This window comes from Mizuhopecten yessoensis, unplaced genomic scaffold (assembly GCF_002113885.1).
Source record: "Mizuhopecten yessoensis strain PY_sf001 unplaced genomic scaffold, ASM211388v2 scaffold9061, whole genome shotgun sequence".
Classification (NCBI taxonomy): Eukaryota; Metazoa; Mollusca; class Bivalvia; order Pectinida; family Pectinidae; genus Mizuhopecten; species Mizuhopecten yessoensis.
Genome location: NW_018407859.1, coordinates 173,080 through 194,500, shown reverse-complemented (window position 1 = coordinate 194,500; position 21,421 = coordinate 173,080). Strand labels below are relative to the sequence as shown.

General features: G+C 34.7%; 1 protein-coding gene across 4 annotated transcripts in view; it reads right to left on the bottom strand.

Moving 5' to 3' along the window:
• Nucleotides 1-21,421, bottom strand: part of LOC110457254 (semaphorin-2A-like) — a 121,645-nt gene that overhangs the window by 85,626 nt on the left and 14,598 nt on the right. For 2 of the 4 annotated variants that reach the window (XM_021508442.1, XM_021508444.1), the window contains exons 4-5: nucleotides 18,054-18,208; nucleotides 9,675-9,769 (exon numbers count right to left, since the gene is read on the bottom strand). The gene's annotated coding sequence lies outside the window, so the exon portion shown is untranslated. The remainder of the gene's footprint in view (nucleotides 1-9,674; nucleotides 9,770-18,053; nucleotides 18,209-21,421) is intronic. The other 2 variants (XM_021508443.1, XM_021508445.1) reach the window with 1 other exon arrangement.

Here is a 21,421-nt window from a genome sequence, read left to right as displayed (position 1 = left end):
AGAACTACCATGAACACAGTAACCAAGCGCCAATGTCTAAACATTCACACACATACCGTACCATCTGCTGACTAAACATTCACACACATACCGTACCATCTGCTGATCACTAAACTGTATCAATGACAGCATGCAGCACATCTTTTTTGCGATAAACTTATTTTAGATTTTTTTCCAGAAATTACTCCAAAAATACTTAACCTTTTTTTTTTGAGTGAAAAACAATTTTCCCTTGAAATTTTGCTGCTTTCAATGGAGCTTTTTGTAATTGGCTTCATGATCATATTGTAGGTGTTCTACTCAATAACAGAACAAGCACCTGTTCACTGGTACAAATCAATGAGTGTCTAACTGTTTGGATATTGATTGAGGAAAGTTTCGACAGATGTCAATCCTGTGGTGACTAATAGTGTACTTTTATATATATATCTGTAAGAAGTCAGGAACACAAATTGTTATGTACCTGTTAACATCAATACATTTGGTTAGACCCATGCTGAAAACTTTGTCATAAAGGGTATTTTAGTTAGACCCATGCTGAAAACTCTGTCATGAAGGGTATTTTAGTCAGACCTTTGCCTAAAACTTTGTCATGAAGGGTATTTTAGTCAGACCTTTGCCTAAAACTTTGTCATGAAGGGTATTTTAGTCAGACCTTTGCCTTAAACTTTGTCATGAAAGGTATTTTAGTCAGACCTTTGCCTAAAACTTTGTCATGAAGGGTATTTTATTTAGACTTTGCTGAAATCTATGTGATAAGGTGTTCTTTGGTCAGACCTATATGCTCAAAACTTTTGAGTTCCAATACTGACTTTCTATTCTAGTTAAAAATATCTGCAATATTAATGTAATTATAACAATAATTAAGGCACAGTTCAAACTTCAGCTACCTACCATTCAGTGGGCTTTTCAGGAGGGACTGTAACTCTGGTGAAATATACAGTGCTCAGATTTATTCAAAATGTGTCAAATCAACCATGAAAAGTATATATATTATAGATTTTATCAGTAACTATCTATAAATATTTATAATTCTGTTGATAACCCTGTATAATGCATACAGGAATAAATGACTTTTGAATATTTATAATCTCGCACATGAACTAGATTTTTATCTATAAATATAAATCTACCAGACTTGATATAGAATTAAAAAAAAAAAGCTGGTTCTCTGAGAAAAAACACACATATACAAGTCAATACCAGTGGCAGCTACTAGTAGTTATACATATACACAGATCAAGTGTTTATTGTCATCAGTTTGACCTGTCTAAACTGAACCTTGTATTAACAGCAGCATCCCCAGTCTAATGTATTAGCTAGACTTTCAACTATACACACATTGCTGTGTAAGATGTTGTACCGTTAAATTCTGCATAAAGTAAACATTTTTAAAGTAAATTTCTATGTACTCCACTAAAACCATGAAACTGAAGCATTTATCCCAATGATAATTCTTTTCGACAAATTGTACTCCACATTCAATCAAATATAAAAAGGTATCATCTTAACTAATATATAGAAGCACCAGTCATTTCACTGGAAACTGTCTTACATTTTGTATCTACAACATTATGATGAGAATGGAGAATTTTCCAACCATCTCTAATAACAATGTCGACACTAAAGCTATAAAAGTCTTAATCTGTTACATTTTATCAGAGCTTTGACAGAAATCCTTCATCTCAGGAATAGATCATTTAACAAGAAAATTGTATTTATTTCAAAGAAAAATGCTCATAAGTACATATGTATGATTCTTATTCTTCAAACACAGAAGTGATAATATCAAATACAAAGGATTCTAATTTTGAAAGTCATTAACTACTTTCAGCTTGATATGTAGCAAATGTCTTGAGTTTAATTGTGTAAAGTTAAATAAAGGAAACTTGAAGTACAGATCAAGATATCTGAGGTATATGTAGTTGAATATTTCTTGTAATCTCACTTACAAAGGTAGACTTAATTTTCAAATTGAAAGAAAATTCCAAATATTTAAGCTGAGAATAACCAATTGTAATAAAGATAGCATCACGTTTGAATCTTTTACCAAGAAAAGTATCATATTTTAAAACTAAGCTTCAAGTAAATGGCAAGCCTTTCAACCATACTATTAAATAATTGGATTTTTTATTAGATTTTCTCAAAAAGGCAGTAGGACGTTTCATTTCAGTCTTAAATCTTGACATTTTGCAATATTGATCAAAATCTGACAGAAATCCCCCAATTTGTACGATATAATACAAACATGCATGAACAGATGCATCTGATGCACAGCTGCTCCATTGTATAACAATAAACAATTGACTAAGGTTGAGAACATTCTCTAAATCCCCCTCTACAGAAAATACAGCTTCTATATGAAACCTAATCCTTCCCTTGGTGAATTTCGGTTGATAAAAGATTGAGTAAATACATACGTAGGTGAGTTTAAGTTTACTGAATGCTGCAGACATAAGACGTTTGGAATAAACACACGCGTGGATGGGTTCACGATTACTGAATGCATGTGCTAAACATGTTAAGTCTGTGTACAACTGATCTGATGTTAATTCTCATCCTAACGAGTGCAGAAAAACCTCAAATCATTGTTTTTTGTCATGATAACCAGCACTTTTGATAAGATGTTTTCTAAAATGCTCCCTATGATAAACTGAGAGTAAAAGATCAAAATGAAAGCAAACAAGAGATCCCACCTTTGTACCATCTTCATTAGTTCTTTGTCAGTTCGATCTTTTCTCTTCTTTCCTCTAATCTGTTTGATCGAGTCATGTTAACAGTAAATACACCTTGAGGTAACTTTTGATCTTTAACTTAATACTGATGTGTATGAAAGCCAACCTTCAAAGTGAGTTTGTCATTTCTCATATTTACTAGTACAGTACTTAATGTGAAAGAAATAGAATCGATCATTGTAATATGAGAAAGATCTGTTTAGTTCTTCTTTTAATCCATTTTGTTTTTATGATCNAAGATGGCTGCCTGTCGGCCATGTTGTTTATCCGATCAGTCTCAAAAGTTGCCCTGCACAGCTAAGGACCAAGGGGAACCTACATATAAAATTTGAGAAAGATCCCTCTGTTACTTCCCAAGAAATAGCGATAACAAACTATCAATATCAAAATCAAAGATGGCTGCCTGTCGGCCATGTTGTTTATCCGACCAGTCTCAAAAGTTGCCCTGCACAGTTAAGGACCAAGGGGAACCTACATATAAAAATTTGAGAAAGATACCTTCAGTGCTTTTTGAGAAATAGCGATAACAAACTATCAATATCAAAATCAAAGATGGCTGCCTGTCAGCCATGTTCTTTATCTGATCAGTCTCAAAAGTTGCACTGCACAGCTAGGGACAAAGGAGAACCTACATATAAAATTTAAGAAAGATCCCTCTGGTACTTCTTGAGAAATAGTGATAACAAGAATTGTTTACGGACGGACGACGGATGGCGGACGACGGGCCACGGACGCAGAGTGATTTGAATAGCCCACCATCAGGTAATGGTGGGCTAAAAATACCCAGACCAGAAATAACGATCAGAACAGATATATTGATTTTTAACCATCACATATCTTTTTAATTACTTATTCACATCAAACTAGAAGGTAACGACCCATAAAAGATGATGAAGAACAAAATGAACTTCACTGGAGCCGTCAACTAGTACACTTCATCAGCCAACAAAACTGATAACAAATAATTACAATTAGAAGAAGCTTAAAAAACCCCCGATGTATTCAGTTTATTTCTAGGGGAGTCCTAATTTGTCCAAAGAACATCAATATCATATTATCTAATTTATACTTCACAAAATATTGATATTAGACCCCCTCAGAATCACCCAAAAGAAATTAAGCCTACTCTCTTCTTACGTATCCCATCCCAAATACCAGCCAACATATGTCCATCTAATAGGACTGTTTGCTTCACTAAGAATAAGAAAAATGGATTGTATGATGGACCTGTGACTTGCTGTTAGATGTGGCCACTTTTACTTTCTGGTGAATGAACTTAAGGTCATTCCTGATAAATTCATCATTACCCATTTTTCTGGAGGGAAAGAACATGGAAATGATATTAAACGTGGAGCGGCTTGATAGTCACAGCTAGGGGCAGTACATTACAATATCAAAACTTCATACCACAGGGTGGTGGACTATATTAACCACATTACATTTAACGGTTCTAATCTAGTTCCACTTCTGTGGCCCTGGGAGGACAGGATTAGGTAGGAAATCCCCTGTACACTCTGTCCACTCACAGATCATGATTTCAGTGTAAGGATATCGTTGACCTGTGGAATTCTGATCTTCTAGGGAACTAAAGCATGAAAATTATACAGAAAATTGGGGCCCACAATATCGCACAATTTTGTGTGATTAACAACTAAGGCCTATTTTATAAAAGCTTTTTTTCTCCCAGCCAATTGAATCCTGAACACATACAACTTTTGTATTATAAAACATTATTATTTTCTTTTCTTCATACAAAATTGTAGATTGAATTTAAAAAAGTTCCTCAGCAGTGTTTTGTACCTTTAAAATGAATATATGGGAGCCAATACCTATTATTAAGCAATTAAAATTCTATCAACATAAATACATTTTCATATGGGACTTTATCTGTTGTTAAACGGCTTGTCAAAAGTGTACAGTTCAACTCTTTGAATAGAGTAATATATTTCTCTATATGGTACCTAATAAATGGTTAAATCATGCTACGACATATCACCGATAGGTGGCTAGACAATGAAAGCTCCTATACTTCACTCCTTACGATTCTGTACTTAACACAATGATAAAGCATGAATGGTGATACCACCACAATTAAACAACAATTCATGTCTTCCACTCTGTCTATAGGTACCCATCATGAAAAGACAGTGAAAGTGTCAAGGTCAGGATCCGTTCCTAAAGGACAGATGAGCTCGCTGATGGTCGTAACATTTAGTCGGTGTATAATCAAAGCACGTTTGTGGCCATAACAATGGAATTATTGGTCATCAAAAATGTTTATTACAAATTCACGGTTTATAGGTGTTTTAGATTGTCCATCTGTTTGTAGGCAGTAATTGCTGACCAGATCAAATGGAAATTTTTATTGCTGTGTATTCATCTATCAAATTTGTCAAATTAAGAAAAAAATCCATTATCGTTTACTGGTCATGACACGTCTGTTACAGAGCGAAGGGAAATCATGAGGACTTGCTCTAACACGGAAGAAATGATCATGTTTTGTAGCCCTTACTAGGAGTGGGCGTGGTCCGACAATGGAGTAATCAGTCCCGAGTCCTGGCCTTTCTGACCCTTTCTATGGCCGCAGTACAAAGAGTCTGAGGCCTGTACAAAAGGGGGACCATGAGGATAAAAGAAATAATTACAAACGTAAAATGGACAACACATCCACTACCATGCTAGATTGGGCAAAGCCATATACGACCCCTGTAGTACTAAATCTAATATCATGATTTGGTTTCATCGGCCTTGTCTTTAATTGAGAAAGAGTAATTGGGATAGTCACTCGATATCAAATTTAGAACTGTATTGAAATTATTCACAATATAGTGGCCAGAGGGTATGTTTCCTGATAATTGGAAAGAGCATGAATAAACTTCACAATTTCCAAAATGAACTTTTAAGAAACCTGATTTTTTTGAGATTATGATTCACTGTCATCCATCATACATGAATTCAACAGTCTGTCATACTTGAGAGATAATCCTCACACTGTTAACAATCAACAGAGGAAACAATTCAGAACCAAATTTACATAGTAAAAGTACACAAACAGTTATAGACTTTGTCTTTACTTTAAAACACTCTATCTGTGGCCTTCTTGATGGTTCTTTAAATCAATATTGCTTTGTCGTATGACCATTTTCACTGATGTAGAACATTCCTGGAGTGCCTTGTATTGTATCTCCAACAAAGAAGAGTTCAGATTTTTTTCATGAGTCTTTTCCTTGGGAGTTTCTGGCCTTTTTACTACAGCAAAGACTTATAGACAAAAAGAAATATATTCATCATAATTTTCACTACACAAAAACATCTGAGCCACCAAGTTTCGAACCCTGGACCTCAGCTCCATTATATAACAGAGACCTTATCCATTGCACTATGGTCAAGATATATATTTTTCATTCATACTTTTAAGCAATGTGACAAAACAATTTTAAAATATTCAGGTTTCCTAAAAAGTCTCAGAACTCATTAATGTATTTGTAGGAATATAAAGGAAATAACAATGATTGAACAGGAAAAATAACCTTTAATGTATGTATACAGTAGAAAAGTTGTTGGATTTGTCATCATCACACTATGTGGCAATTTGTTTATATATAAAACTGCCACCTTATATATATGTACTTACTGGAATCTGTCATTTTTTCTACATGCAAGAGCCCGACACACCCAAGTGATGGGAAAGGCTGCTTGTAACTAGAGTACTGTTTGGAGATCAAAGCCACGACACATGAAACATCATGACTGCTGGTTTCTGTTATATGTGTGCAGATTTCTAAAGAAGTCTGTGAATCGGCTCCACTGATGACTGGTCCTGTTACCAATCAAATTAGCAGGAAAAAAAGTAAGTAAAACCAAGTGAAGACAGCAGCAAAAGATTTTAAAATGAAAATTTATCAAGATCTGTCTACAGCTAGCAAACAAATTGAATTTACTGCATCCTGACAGACTTGATGAACTTAAATCAGTTAGTGATGTGCCGGTTGATCCAATAGAACTTCTTCATCACCACAAGCTTGAATAAAATTTCAAAAAACACAAATCTACACTAAACGACTGGAGTTTTACCATTACTGTGTACGATAAAACAATTTCAGGTTTCTAAACTTTTTAGCACAGCTTAACATGCCATTTAGCATGGAAGTCCCTACCTTTATGCTTGAATAATAACATAGAAAAGCGATGTATATGTACTGTTTTGAATTTGAACAAGAGGCTTAATGGGAATGTAATGCTCACCTTCTATACATTATACATAATGTGAACAATTTTCTAATCGTCTTTAATAAATAAGTACCAAAATTTTGTCAGAATCTTTCACAAGGAAAAGTGAAATAAAGTCACTTTGATAAAGTTGTCAAAACTAGGTTAGGTAGCTTGAAATGCACTTTATGGTTAATTTTGAATACAACCAATGGAAACAATTCTAAGATTTGGAAATCACCTGTACTAGTAAATAGCTGGAAATCACCTGTACTAGTAAATAGCTAATTCAGGAACATGTGATGCTTGCTGAACATGCTTGTTTCATGTTGGCACCAGAAAAATCTGATTTCAATTGTACAAGATGAAGGAAACAACAGGTGGACTGGAGGATGATTAGACAGATGTATGTGCAAAGAGCACAAGATGGAAAATAATGGAAAAATAGGTGAAGAGCACCTTGCTAAAGTGAAAAGGTGCATGAAACATTTTACATTCAAAACAGGTTTATGTGCACAAAAGATAATTTTTTAATCAAACAACAGCCAGTGTCGTTATAGGAAGACAGAATTTATGGAAAAAATTCGGAGAAACTTGTCCATATCATAATGATAAAGGACAAAAATCCTATACATATTAGCTAGATATAAGACATGAAATTATTATGGTACAATTTGTCTTCCCAAGATACATAAGAATTAAATTTGATGAATTAAGGGGTGAAATAGCAAGCATAATATGCTCTGAACAAATAGACAAAGGGCTATAACTCTCTATAAAATGAGACGCAAGACCCCATTCCAGTATGCGACACTTCATCTTCCCAAAATGCATAAGTATGAAACACTCTGCCTTCCCAAGATACACAAGTACGCAACAGGTGAATATAAATGAAATATCAAGAAACTTATGCTCTTGAAAAAGCATGGTATCAAAAATTAACAAAGGGTCATATTAAGCTGGTTATATTTCTAAAACTCTTAAGTATATTAGGGTTGGTGAATGTAGGTGAATTAGGGTTGGTGAATGTAGGTGAAACAACAAGGAAGTTATGCTTTGGGCATATTAAACCTATTTCAGTATGCAACACTCCTTCTTTTTAAGGAGTACTTACATACAAAATTTGGCAATTGTAGGTGACACTGTATATGGAATATTATGTGCTGGACAGTGTGAATCATAGTGAACCAAGGGCCATAACTCTGTAAAGCAGGACACGAGACAAGATCAAAGTATGCCACACTCCGCCATATCACATGAGGTACTTAAGATATGGTAATAGTGAACATAGGGGTTAAGAGTAATTATGAGATATGGCCTAACAAAGTGACACATGGGTTGTGAATAAATAACAATGTCGGATTGTCGGTATACTAGATACATGTAAAATGTAAAAATAATGCATGTCTCGTAAAAATAATTCCAACAACACTGTGTTCAGCTTTGTCTTTGTATAATTAAGATACAAACCAGTATGTGACACTTATGCGACACTTCATCTTCCCAAAATGCATAAGTATGAAACACTCTGCCTTCCCAAGATACACAAGTACGCAACAGGTGAATATAAATGAAATATCAAGAAACTTATGCTTTTGAAAAAGCATGGTATCAAAAATTAACAAAGGGTCATATTAAGCTGGTTATATTTCTAAAACTCTTAAGTATATTAGGGTTGGTGAATGTAGGTGAAATAACAAGGAAGTTATGCTTTGGGCGAATTTGGTGACACCCAGTCAGCCAGATAATGGCACACCATATAATGCTGACAAAGACAGGCACGCAACAATGTAAAGTTATAGTTTACTGTATGGAGTCGGGTAAAAACCTTTTTCATTATACAACACTCCATCTTTTTAAGAGATACCTACATACAAAATTTGGCAGTTGTAAGTGACATATAGATATATTATGCACTTGACAGTGTGACACTTAGTGAACAAGGGGCCATAACTCTTTACATAGTCAGATAAAAAAAACTATTTCAGTATGCAACACTCCTTCTTTTTAAAGAGTACTTACATACAAATTTTGGCAATTGTAGGTGACAATGTATATGGAATATTATGTGCTGGACAGTGTGAATCATAGTGAACCAAGGGCCATAACTCTGTGTAAAGCAGGACACGAGACAAGATCAAAGTATGCCACACTCCGCCATATCACATGAGGTACTTAAGATATGGTTATAGTGAACATAGGGGTTAAGAGTAATTATAAGATATGGCCTAACAAAGTGACATATGGGTTGTGAATAAATAACAATGTCTGTAAAAATAATGCATGTCTCGTAAAAATAATTCCAACAACACTGTGTTCAGCTTTGTCTTTGTATAATTAAGATACAAATCATATTTCAAGCATTTAATGTCTAGACTTGTATCTACAGTACACATCTTCCTATATCATAATCTCTTAGTAAGACAAAAAGCTTGATGAAAGGTTTAGATATTCCTTTATAATGCAGCAATTTCAATTCTACAGTCTTCAAATTAAACGCAATTAATATTTGGCATTCTTCATTTAATTGAGTCAGCAAAATAAGGCTGCACCTCTACTCTAGATCTGCATATCCCATGCCAACACAAGATCGGTGATCAGTCTATTACGATTCTCACAAAGAATTTGGCACAAAATGCAAACAACTCGTGCAATAATGTGCAATCAAGCCAAATTCATTGACCATGCACCTTTTGCATACCGTACATTGTGATAAGGTTTTAAACTCACCAGTCAGTTGCTGTCAAACTTAGAAAAGTCGGCCTCACTTGATTCCTTGCCATGTCCTTACAGAAACGTTACAAGGCTTAACATATCAGTTCCACCTTTAAAATCAAACACAACACTTTGTTATTATTTCAGCTTGTATTGACCAGCCTGATCTGTATAATCATAGATTATAAAGGAAAATCGCATAATGCTATTTCCTTGTAGGTCAACATCCATAACGCTTAAGTAAGCTTAAGAATGTAGAAGTACGGGAAGGATTGGAGAACTGATTTGTGAATGAAGTCTGACAGAAACACTTTGTAGAAGTTAACATAACTTGTCCATAATAACATTACATTATTGGTATAATATAGCTTTGTAAGTGTTTTAAACTCGAGTGTTACACCAAGCTGTGACAAAGTATGTAAACATGGCACTTACAATACGTTCAAGAAGAACAATTTACTTTTATGTCAATGACTGTATGCATAATTCTAAGGAAAGGAGGCAATATTTTCATAAAGGGTCTTCTAACCCAGTTATTTGCTGCTTTTTAATAGGACAGAACTATTGACTTTTTCCTCCTGAGCGAATGTACACAAAAGTGGCAAATGTCAGAAGACACATTTGAAATTACAATATTCTTGTAAACCTATCATCAATAAATTTAATAGGACAGTATTTATTTTAATGTTACTAAGAGTTACACGCAGAGATTGGAAAGGTGATGAAATAGCCGATTGTCATTTGTTCAAGGATAATTAGAGGTCATAACTCTGGTGTCAGAAGATATTGAAATGATTGTAATATTTGTTGATGTTCCTGGAGCTATTGCTGAGATAAGGTGAGAAGATTAGATGATTCCTGGGGAGGTGAAGAGCTATAATAGGGGAGATAAGTATTTGTCCCAGCGTCAAACATTGGGCGTGTAATTATAATGGGACCATTGTCACCACACACACAGACTAATGTGTGTGGTAATGGGTGACACCAACCTATATCTCACAAAGATCATACCATTGATAACAATGTTGTCCCATTTACTGAAGTATTATGTAGTGTCATGTAAGTCGTTTTGGTACATGTACTACATAGTTAATTTATCTCACACATCATTTGGTTAAGGGCAAAGTATAATGGTTCTCATGTAGATTACATCATTGATAAAAAGCATTCCATATTGAAATATACATCCCAAATATTGAAGTATACATCCCAAATACTGAAGTATATATCCTAAATACTGAAGTACACATCCCAAATACTGAAATATACATCCCAAATACTGAAGTACACATCCCAAATACTGAAGTACACCTCCCAAATACAGAAGTACACCTCCCAAATACTGAAATACACATCCCAAATACAGAAGTACACCTCCCAAATACTGAAATATACATCCCAAATACAAAAGTACCCATCCCAAATACTGAAAAATACATCCCAAATACAGAAGTATACATCCCAAATACTGAAGAACACATCCCAAATACTGAAATATACATCCCAAATACTGAAGTATACATCCCAAATACTGAAGTACACATCCCAAAAACTGAAGTACACATCCCAAATACTGAAATGTACATCCCAAATACTAAAGTACATATCCAAATACTGAAGTACACATCCCAAATACTGAAATGTACATCCCAAATACTGAAGTACACATCCCAAATACTGAAATATACATCCCAAATACTGAAGTACATATCCCAAATACTGAAGAACACATCCCAAAAACTGAAGAACACATCCCAAAGATCAAAATGAAGTACACCAATACTAAAGTACACATCCCAAATACTGAAATATACATCCCAAATACTGAAGTACACATCCCAAATACTGAAATGTACATCCCAAATACTGAAGTATACATCCCAAATACTGAAATATACATTCCAAATACTGAAGTATACATCCCAAATACTGAAGTACACATCCGAAACACTGAAGTATACATCCCAAAAACTGAAGTACACATCCCAAATACTGAAATGTACATCCCAAATACTAAAGTACACATCCGAAATACTGAAGTACACCTCCCAAATACTGAAGTACATATCCGAAATACTGAAGTACACATCCCAAATACTGAAATATACATCCCAAATACTAAAGTACACATCCGAAATACAGAAGTACACATCCCAAATACTGAAATATACATCCCACATACAGAAGTATACATCCCAAATACTGAAATATACATCCCACATACAGAAGTATACATCCCAAATACTGAAATATACATCCCAAATACAGAAGTATACATACCAAATACTGAAATATACATCCCACATACAGAAGTATACATCCCAAATACTGAAATATACATCCCAAATACTGAAGTATACATCCCAAATACTGAAATATACATTCCAAATACTGAAGTTTACATCCCAAATACTGAAGTACACATCCGAAACACTGAAGTACACATCCCAAATACTGAAATGTACATCCCAAATACTGAAATATACATCCCAAATACTGAAGTACACATCCCAAATACTGAAATATACATCCCAAATACTGAAGTACACCTCCCAAATACTGAAGTACATATCCCAAATACTGAAGTACACATCCCAAATACTGAAGTACACCTCCCAAATACTGAAATATACATCCCAAATACTGAAGTACACATCCCAAATACTGAAATATACATCCCAAATACTGAAGTACACCTCCCAAATACTGAAGTACATATCCCAAATACTGAAGTACACATCCCAAATACTGAAGTACACCTCCCAAATACTGAAATATACATCCCAAATACTGAAATATACATCCCAAATACTGAAATATACATCCCAAATACTGAAGTACACCTCCCAAGTACACATTCTATATTAAAGTATACATCCCATATTGAGATATGTACAGTTACAACAAAGTTATATTACATATATCCAGTATATCTTTAGATACCTAGTGAAAAACAGTTGATTTGATTTAGAGTAAAGGTATGTGGTCCAAACCAAATTAAAAAGATTTCATCGCATTACACAAACTCAAGAAAGCGGGTACTCAAACATTCATATATATCACATACAAATTACACACTCCTTATCCAGTACAACCATTGTGAGATATGTGTGTAACAAACTCAATGTTGGTAGAATTCCTCTATAGCTCTGAGTTATATGCTGCCTAAATCTGATTTAGTACATATCACTTTTCTAATACTGGGCTTCACAGTACAAGACTTGTAAAATAACTTTTGTGAATGGTACTTCTTACTTGGTACATTGTGTAATCAAATGATGATGCTTTTATTTGAAGGTAAACAGGAATATGGTAACTCGTAAGATTTCTATTTTATCTTATTCAATGATGCTGTTGCCTGACACATAAGGGAGATAACCCAACAACAATCACTGATATGATCTAAGCTGTACGTGTAGCATAGAAATCTAAGGACAAAATGATCCAACATCATCTTTAGATTGATCACCCTGTCTCACAATCTCTTAACATACCATCACAAGTATATTCAAATCTAGTATATCTGGGATTTCATAAAGCTTATATGTCAATACTACCTAAAGTTGTGATTAACCTTAACATCTGGTGTTTTATCCACACAACATTCTATTAATGCTTTCAAGCATGTGATGTACTNCCTAAATAGAAGTAACTTTTTTGTAACTTTTTTCGGTATGGGAAGTTATATCATATAATATTGAACAATCTACCGATATATGTACCTCCATATATTTGTGTACGAAATTGAATGATTCATGACTGCAGGCACAGTGACTTTAACTATTCTGAAATACAGGCTAGGTTCAACATCATGTAGGCTGTATCAGAGTTTTACTACCACAGAACTCACCACACAACCCAGACAGACAGGTGCACACCAACTATCCACATCATTAATGTCCAACATCACCAGCTACCTCACTGTTTTATTTCCTGTATTAATCTTCAGTAATTGAAACAGTCAAATGAAGTTCATCACTGAATGTTCTTCAAGACATTAAAACTTTGCATCTGGTAGATATATAGACACTTTTTGATTTAGGTGTGTCTGTTCTTAGTATTTATTGTCAATACAGGACATTTACGTAATGCAAGCATATACAAGACTTTCCTCAAATGTTACACATATATCGTCCAGGATGGCGATACAGCGTGGCATATCAAAACCTATAAACCATTCTTTTTTAATCTACATGTTTTACATTCCACATTTCAACTGATGTTTTCAGGGTGTAAATCTTACAACAGCTTTTCACTTTGAATATACAACACTATGGTGTAATTTATTGTATCAGAGTCTAGCCTGTTTGTGTGTAAGTTTTCTACATTCTTCCTCAGATCATAGCTCTGTATTATAACATACAAGCAGGTTAAAACACTTAAGAGTGATCAAAAATACAGGTTTAGGATTCTTTAAAACATTCTATAAGCTGTACAATGACTTCTTTATGCAGCTGACCTACTTATCACATGGTGTAGTCTGACCTATTTATNTCTGACCCACTTATTACAGGGTGTAGTCTAACCTACTTATCACAGGGTGTAGGCTGACCTACTTATCACAGGGTGAAGTCTGACCTACTTATTACATGGTGCAGTCTGACCTAGTTATTACAGGGTGTAGTCTGACCGACTTATCACAGGGTGTAGTCTGACCTACTTATTACAGGGTGTAGTCTGACCAATTTATCACATGGTGTAGTCTGACCCACTTATCACAGGGTGTAGTCTAACCTACTTATCACATGGTGTAGTCTGACCTACTTATTACAGGGTGTAGTCTGACCAATTTATCACAGGGTGTAGTCTAACCTACTTATTACATGGTGTAGTCTGACCCACTTATCACAGGGTGTAGTCTAACCTACTTATCACAGGGTGTAGGCTGACCTATTTATTACATGGTGTAGTCTGACCCACTTATTACAGGGTGTAGTCTAACCTACTTATCACAGGGTGTAGGCTGACCTACTTATCACAGGGTGAAGTCTGACCTACTTATTACATGGTGCAGTCTGACCTAGTTATTACAGGGTGTAGTCTGACCGACTTATCACAGGGTGTAGTCTGACCTACTTATTACAGGGTGTAGTCTGACCAATTTATCACATGGTGTAGTCTGACCCACTTATCACAGGGTGTAGTCTAACCTACTTATCACATGGTGTAGTCTGACCTACTTATTACAGGGTGTAGTCTGACCAATTTATCACAGGGTGTAGTCTAACCTATTTATTACATGGTGTAGTCTGACCCACTTATCACAGGGTGTAGTCTAACCTACTTATCACAGGGTGTAGTCTAACCGATTTATTACAGGGTGTAGTCTGACCCACTTATTACAGGGTGTAGTCTAACCCTATACTTATCACATGGTGTAATCTGACCTACTTATTACAGGGTGTAGTCTGACCAATTTATCACATGTTGTAGTCTGACCCACTTATCACAGGGTGTAGTCTAACCCACTTATTACATGGTGTAGTCTGACCCACTTATCACAGGGAGTAGTCTGACCCACTTATTACATGGTGTAGTCCGACCAATTTATCACATGGTGTAGTCTGACCCACTTATCACAGGGTGTAGTCTAACTTACTCATGGCAGGGTGTAGTCTAACCTTCTTATCACAGGGTGTAGTCTGACCTACTTAGTACAGGGTCTAGTCTGACCTACTTATTACAGGGTCTAGTCTGACCTACTTATCATAGGGTGCAGTCTGACCTACTTATCACAGGGTGTAATCTCATTATCTAACAAGCAAGCATTTACAAGTGGTGATGTAAAAAATGGCCAGTACATCACTTAACAATTTGTCCTGTATTTTATTTACATTACACTGTTTTTAATTTAACAAGAAAAGAACTGAAGCCAAGGTGGCATATGCATGGAGCCACCTGGTGCGTAAGTAGTTGAAAATATTCTTTTTACAATATTCAGCTTTCGTGGTTAAAATGACTGAACTAGATAACAGAAGAAATAAGAAACTTGCTTTAAAATTAATTGGCAAATGGTTGGTGGGGATCAGAATCTGTCCAGATAGTGACATTTTCAATCAAATATTTAGATTTGATTGCTCCTTCGATACTCTCATTTGTTTTAATATATAATAAAATACTTTTCAGACATATATACAAGTTATGTATATAGCATTGCTATGAAACAACATCTGTATTAAACAATTAACATATAAAACTTTTGATGACAGAGTGTGTATTGAGGATAACACCGATTTAATTTTAAGTCCGACAAATTTTTAACACATACATTAATTTACTCCTAGGAAGGTATAAGCACCCTATGTCTACCTGATCACCAACATATCCACCATCTATAAACACAACACATACATGTATGTTACCTGTCAGCATGTTTATCAGGGAATGGATAGCATAGAGAGGTCAGAACTGGACATCAGTACTGGTTAGTGTTAATTGGCCAGTGTCCAGATCTATGGAGCTGGGTACACCTGTCAAATCCTGATGACCATTCCACCTGACTCAATTAAAGCTTTGTCCATTCCTCTGCTGGATAATTATAACCAACTAACTAGAGGTAGCAGAGGTAAAATCACTCAAACAAACAAACAAATTAGCCTTGTTAGCTTAGTCAAGGACAAACAGGAATTTTGAAATGATATTTTTTTCAATAAGAGTCATTCAATCAAAAGTTTTCTTTCTGAAGAGGTAATATCTTACCTATCTATAAACCTGTAGTATTAAATTTGATATAAGTAACATAAATATTTTTATCCAGATATAAAATCTTCATAAAATTGAATTTACAACAATCTGGACACCTCACAGCTGGCCTCACACCTACATTAATGGAAGGAAGAGTCTGGGCAGTCGAAGGTGTGTGATGCTGTGCTGTATAGGACTGTCCACAAGCTTTCAGTCATGAAGCTAATGCATATTGCAGTAGTACAGAGTATCATATTTTCCCAGGAAAATTGACTCCAAACAACAGTAAACAGGCTATTTTTACAATGATCCTTTATGCAAGTTTTTCCCAACCCCAACACTGACATCAATCATATAAAAATAAACAAAATAAATCATTTTTAATGCATATACTGCACATGGTATACATTTGGTACTTGAACTAGTTCAGTATTGAACGAATTATAACGATTGTGGAATTATAGCAATTGAAAAAATCGGAATCAGAAAGGGTAAATTGATCGACATTCGATTACAATCAATCATCAGCCCATCATTACTATGCATATAAACTTAATTAACTATTTATATTCAAAATGTTATTGTTATGAAAGTGTATTACAAAGAGCTAGCTATAACATGTTAAAGCTTTCAAATTGTGTGCGTATTTGGGGACTTATCATGCTGTGATGTCAATTTTAAGTTTTGACAGAAATTATCAGATGGTTTCCAAATTATGTTTGTGGCCTGACAGAAACGGATACCCTACAAAACATGACCTTGTTCTGTAAAAATGACCTCCAACATTTGGTAAAACAGTTTGCTGAAAATGTATCACAAGCAAAAAGAAACCATCCTGATCATGAAAGATAAAACATAATTTTCTTTGTTGCTTTAATGAAACTCAAAGCCAACTGTTTACAAACACATTCTCTAAGATTTGCTTTTGTGTATCACAGAATATTGTAAACAATCTGGTTTCATATGCACCATCATAAATCCTGCAGTATTGTAAGTATACACATGTCTTCAGGGAAGTTTATATAGATTTTGATCCATTGTCAAATTTTAAGTACCATCAAATCCTATTGTCACTATAATATGTACAGCTCATCCAAGTCCCACTCCTAGTCTGATGTTATAAAGGTGTGGAAAACAAGATAAGATTTGTAATACACCACAAGCATAAAAAAGAACTTGATATTCCACACCGACTGAATTTTAACATTCATACACCTTTTTACATTTGTTGTCGTCTTTGGTGCTATATTCTACTTTTACCATGATAAAATGGTTCTTGGTTGAATTTTTGATTTGTTTTGACCTGAAAAGAAATATGACGGACAGTAGCGGCTACAGTGAAACGTTTGTCTATTTCCTTAGCATGGCTGTGGCAATAAAAGGGGGAGCAAAGCTACCACATATTCAACCCAATGATAAAAACAGTTGGTGAGATTTTATACAGAATCAGATATATATACAATTACATATTCATGTGAAACTCAAGTTTTTTGCCTTGTTTAATGACAAACATATATATATGCTTATCCAAACGTAGTCATGTGTGAAAGTATGCTGATCTTAAAGCTTCGTTGGCATTTTCATGTGAAACCTCAACTTTTTGCTACTAATCACAAAATAATAATGTCATCAAAACACATTTTCTCAAGACCAGCACTTTGGAAACTTGTTGTAATCTGTCCTACATGATCCCCCGGCGAGAGTTCTTACCTTAAAGCATATGGTAATACTATCATCAGTAGGGCTGTCGGTGGCTGGACTGCACCTCATTGGAGTCCCAAGGCACTAGGCAATTGACACACACCTCCTCTGGGCCCACAAGTTATGGTCTTACAGCACTTTGTAACAGTATAGCACGTCCTTGACTGCAAGTACAGAATATAACACTGTAAGTAAAACACTGCCTCAAGCACTCTTAACCCACAAATAAAGATATTACATCCATCTGTTCCCCTAACCATTTATCTAAATTGAAACAAAAACAAAGGGTTCTAATTACATTTTTTTCACCAAGTGTCGACTTTGGTTGGGCTTTGCTACACATGAAGGTAATTGAACATCTATGTCCTACTCCAGTAAACCGTAACCACTTCAGTGCTAACATCGGCAGGCATGGGTTATCAAGTTGTTATCAGCTGAATTAAAATCTTTCATTATATCTAAATTGGAAACAGTGTTAAGATAAACATCAGTTTATCAACTGAATTATGTTTGAAATTTTTCAAATTAAAATGGGGTATTGATTCTAATATTTAATTCCAAAACAAATCTTACAGCAACTTGTCCCTGATAAAGTCAAAATATCTTCATTCTCAGGTGTGTGTGCTCCAAAGTCCGACCATAAGCTTGAGACCAGAAAGTTAAAATTTGAAAGTCAGTTGATGACAAATTCCTTGGTAGACGACTACGTACCTCACACGCGTATGTCCAATGCCTCTGATCAAACAAACACATCACATTAGAAGCCTGTAGGTGAAGTGTTTCAGCTGACCCATAGATAACAACCTCTTGAACTCATTTGACACGAAATTCCTCATTTTTTTATCAATTCTAAATGTCAACTATTGTGACTTTTGGCACTAGTCAACAAAATAAATAGGACTTAAATTTCGCCATTTCGAAATTTCAATTCATCGAGATTTTCAGAACATCTTGGTAGCCATTAGCACATGCGTCACAACAGCCTCATAATACTAAATTAAGACGACAGTAAACATTTAAATAAATTTATTAAAAGAAAATAAAGAACTGAATTTATTTGGACAAGGTAAAGTAATGCAAGGCAATCCATTCAAATACTTTTCCTCCAAACATCTGATAATGAATATGGACAGCTGTTTCAGTGACGGTAGTTTGAGCTCAAAATATAGGTCACATTGGCCTATATTTGGTATTTGACACTCTGCAATCTAAAGATATACCTGCAATTACCAAGTTTCGTAACTCCAAATGAAATAGTATAGGAGACATGCTTTGAAAAGTTTTTTTAAACAGTGGGGTCTTAGATTAATTTACCAGTATGTCACAACGACACAATTTTGGTAGGTAGCACTCGATCATCCCAAGATTGATCTGAATACCAAATTTGGTAACTCCAGTTTATGTCATATTAGATGCCCCAGACAATTTTTAGGATGGTAGTGCTATCATAGACATCCAGCTTGTGTGTGGTCTCATATATATACACAGTCACACGTAAGTTTGTATGATCATCAACTGCGGATATTTACAATTTCATTCTTTCTAGAAAATGTTTGTTAAACATACACAAGCCCCTACTATTGCTTTGATGAAAATGGTGCACAGTCTAACCAAAGTCACTAAGGTGGAAAATATAGCTTGCGGGTATCTACAATTGATGGTGTAGTACTCATGGAGAAAGTATATGTGCATAAAGTTTGATGATTATAGGTATAACAACATCAAAGAAATGGAGGTAAATACAAAGTGTCACCATGCTAAAGGAGCTAAACACAAAATTGGTGAATTGGAAAAATGTAGGTCACAGTGATCTACTTTTCATGGTGATGTGCCTCTGAAGACATATCTGCATATTAAGTTTGGTGATTTTGGGATTTCTAGTAACAGAGAAATGGAGCATTAAATGCTTCAGTCAACAAAAACCAGTGAAACGGAAACATAAATTCTCATCACTTACATTTCATATAATGGTAAATATATAGTGCTCCTTGATTTATATCTGCATGTGAACTTTGATTATGTCTATAGTATCAGAAAAACAGAGTTGAACATAACAAAATTAATGTTGTACAGATGTATAAACAGAACGACTTACAAATAATGTCCTTTCACTACTGTGGTGGGGGCATGAACACTGAATATTCCAACTAGGCAATTTGATGATGCAAAACAGTAGATCCTTTTATTGCAAAAAAAGGAACCTCAAGTATAAAAGTGAAAAAAAGAGCTCAAATTTAAAGATTTAAAGGGAGTTTAAGTTTTACAGTGTAATGGGTGATCAAATTAAAAGTGTAAAAATAAGCTCAGGCATAAAAGTGTAATTGGGCTAAAAATAAGGCTTGAAATCTTTAACATTAAAATGGCATATTTACGTTTTATTTTCTCAAATGGTCTTTGCTTTATATCATCATACGCCTGCTGCTGTATGTGAGCAAAAGTCTACTGGAAGTTTCATGACATCGTGGTTTGTATATGACTATATACTGAAACGTTTCTGTCATAAAATCATAGTAACTATATGTACTAGCATGCTTTAGTAATACACTACCACAGAAAATACAAGGTTACAACCCTTAGAGCAGAGGAAGTATAGAGGAGGGGGCGGGTGATGAGGGATATTCCATTTAATGTAAAATGCCATATAGTTACATCAGACGGAACTCAAATCACGTTGGTCCTCTGTCTACCCTATCATTAATACTGATGACATAACCTATTAGACTGTTAAACTAGTACATCATGTGATTATCCCTACACATCCTGGCATCCTGCACTGTTCACGGGAACATTACATACTTTGATACCCCTTTTTTCTGATCTGTACACAGTTATTTCTGTGATATCAGAAAGAAATTTACTTATGTAATATGGTTCTGCCTACGTAGTATTAAACTATGATATAATCACAAGTTCGTGCTTTAGTTGTATTTCAGTAGCATTGCATTTAATGGAAATTAGAAATGTACATGGTACGTAAATTATCTGAATTTCTAGTTAAATAATTCAATATTTGAACGAAAGAAATTCTTCTTATTTGTATTGGACGAATTGAAAGTAATCTATTTTAAATTATTTTAATATGAAATACTGATTATATCAGTTTGTACAAATATTGGACATGGTACAGAGAAATCTCAAGATTGAGTGTCTCCAGCATGAACAATTCCTAAATATTTATTTGGAGAAATGTGTTAGTGGCATTTAACATGAACATTACTAACCTGTTTTTAATGTGGATATCATATTTCAGTACCTGTATACCTGGTATGAGGATCAAACGGACAGGGGATAATACTTGTCAATATCTATAATCCTCCATCCACACTCATTTATCATACACAGACAAGTTAGGCCCATAACATTGGATCTTAGCTTGT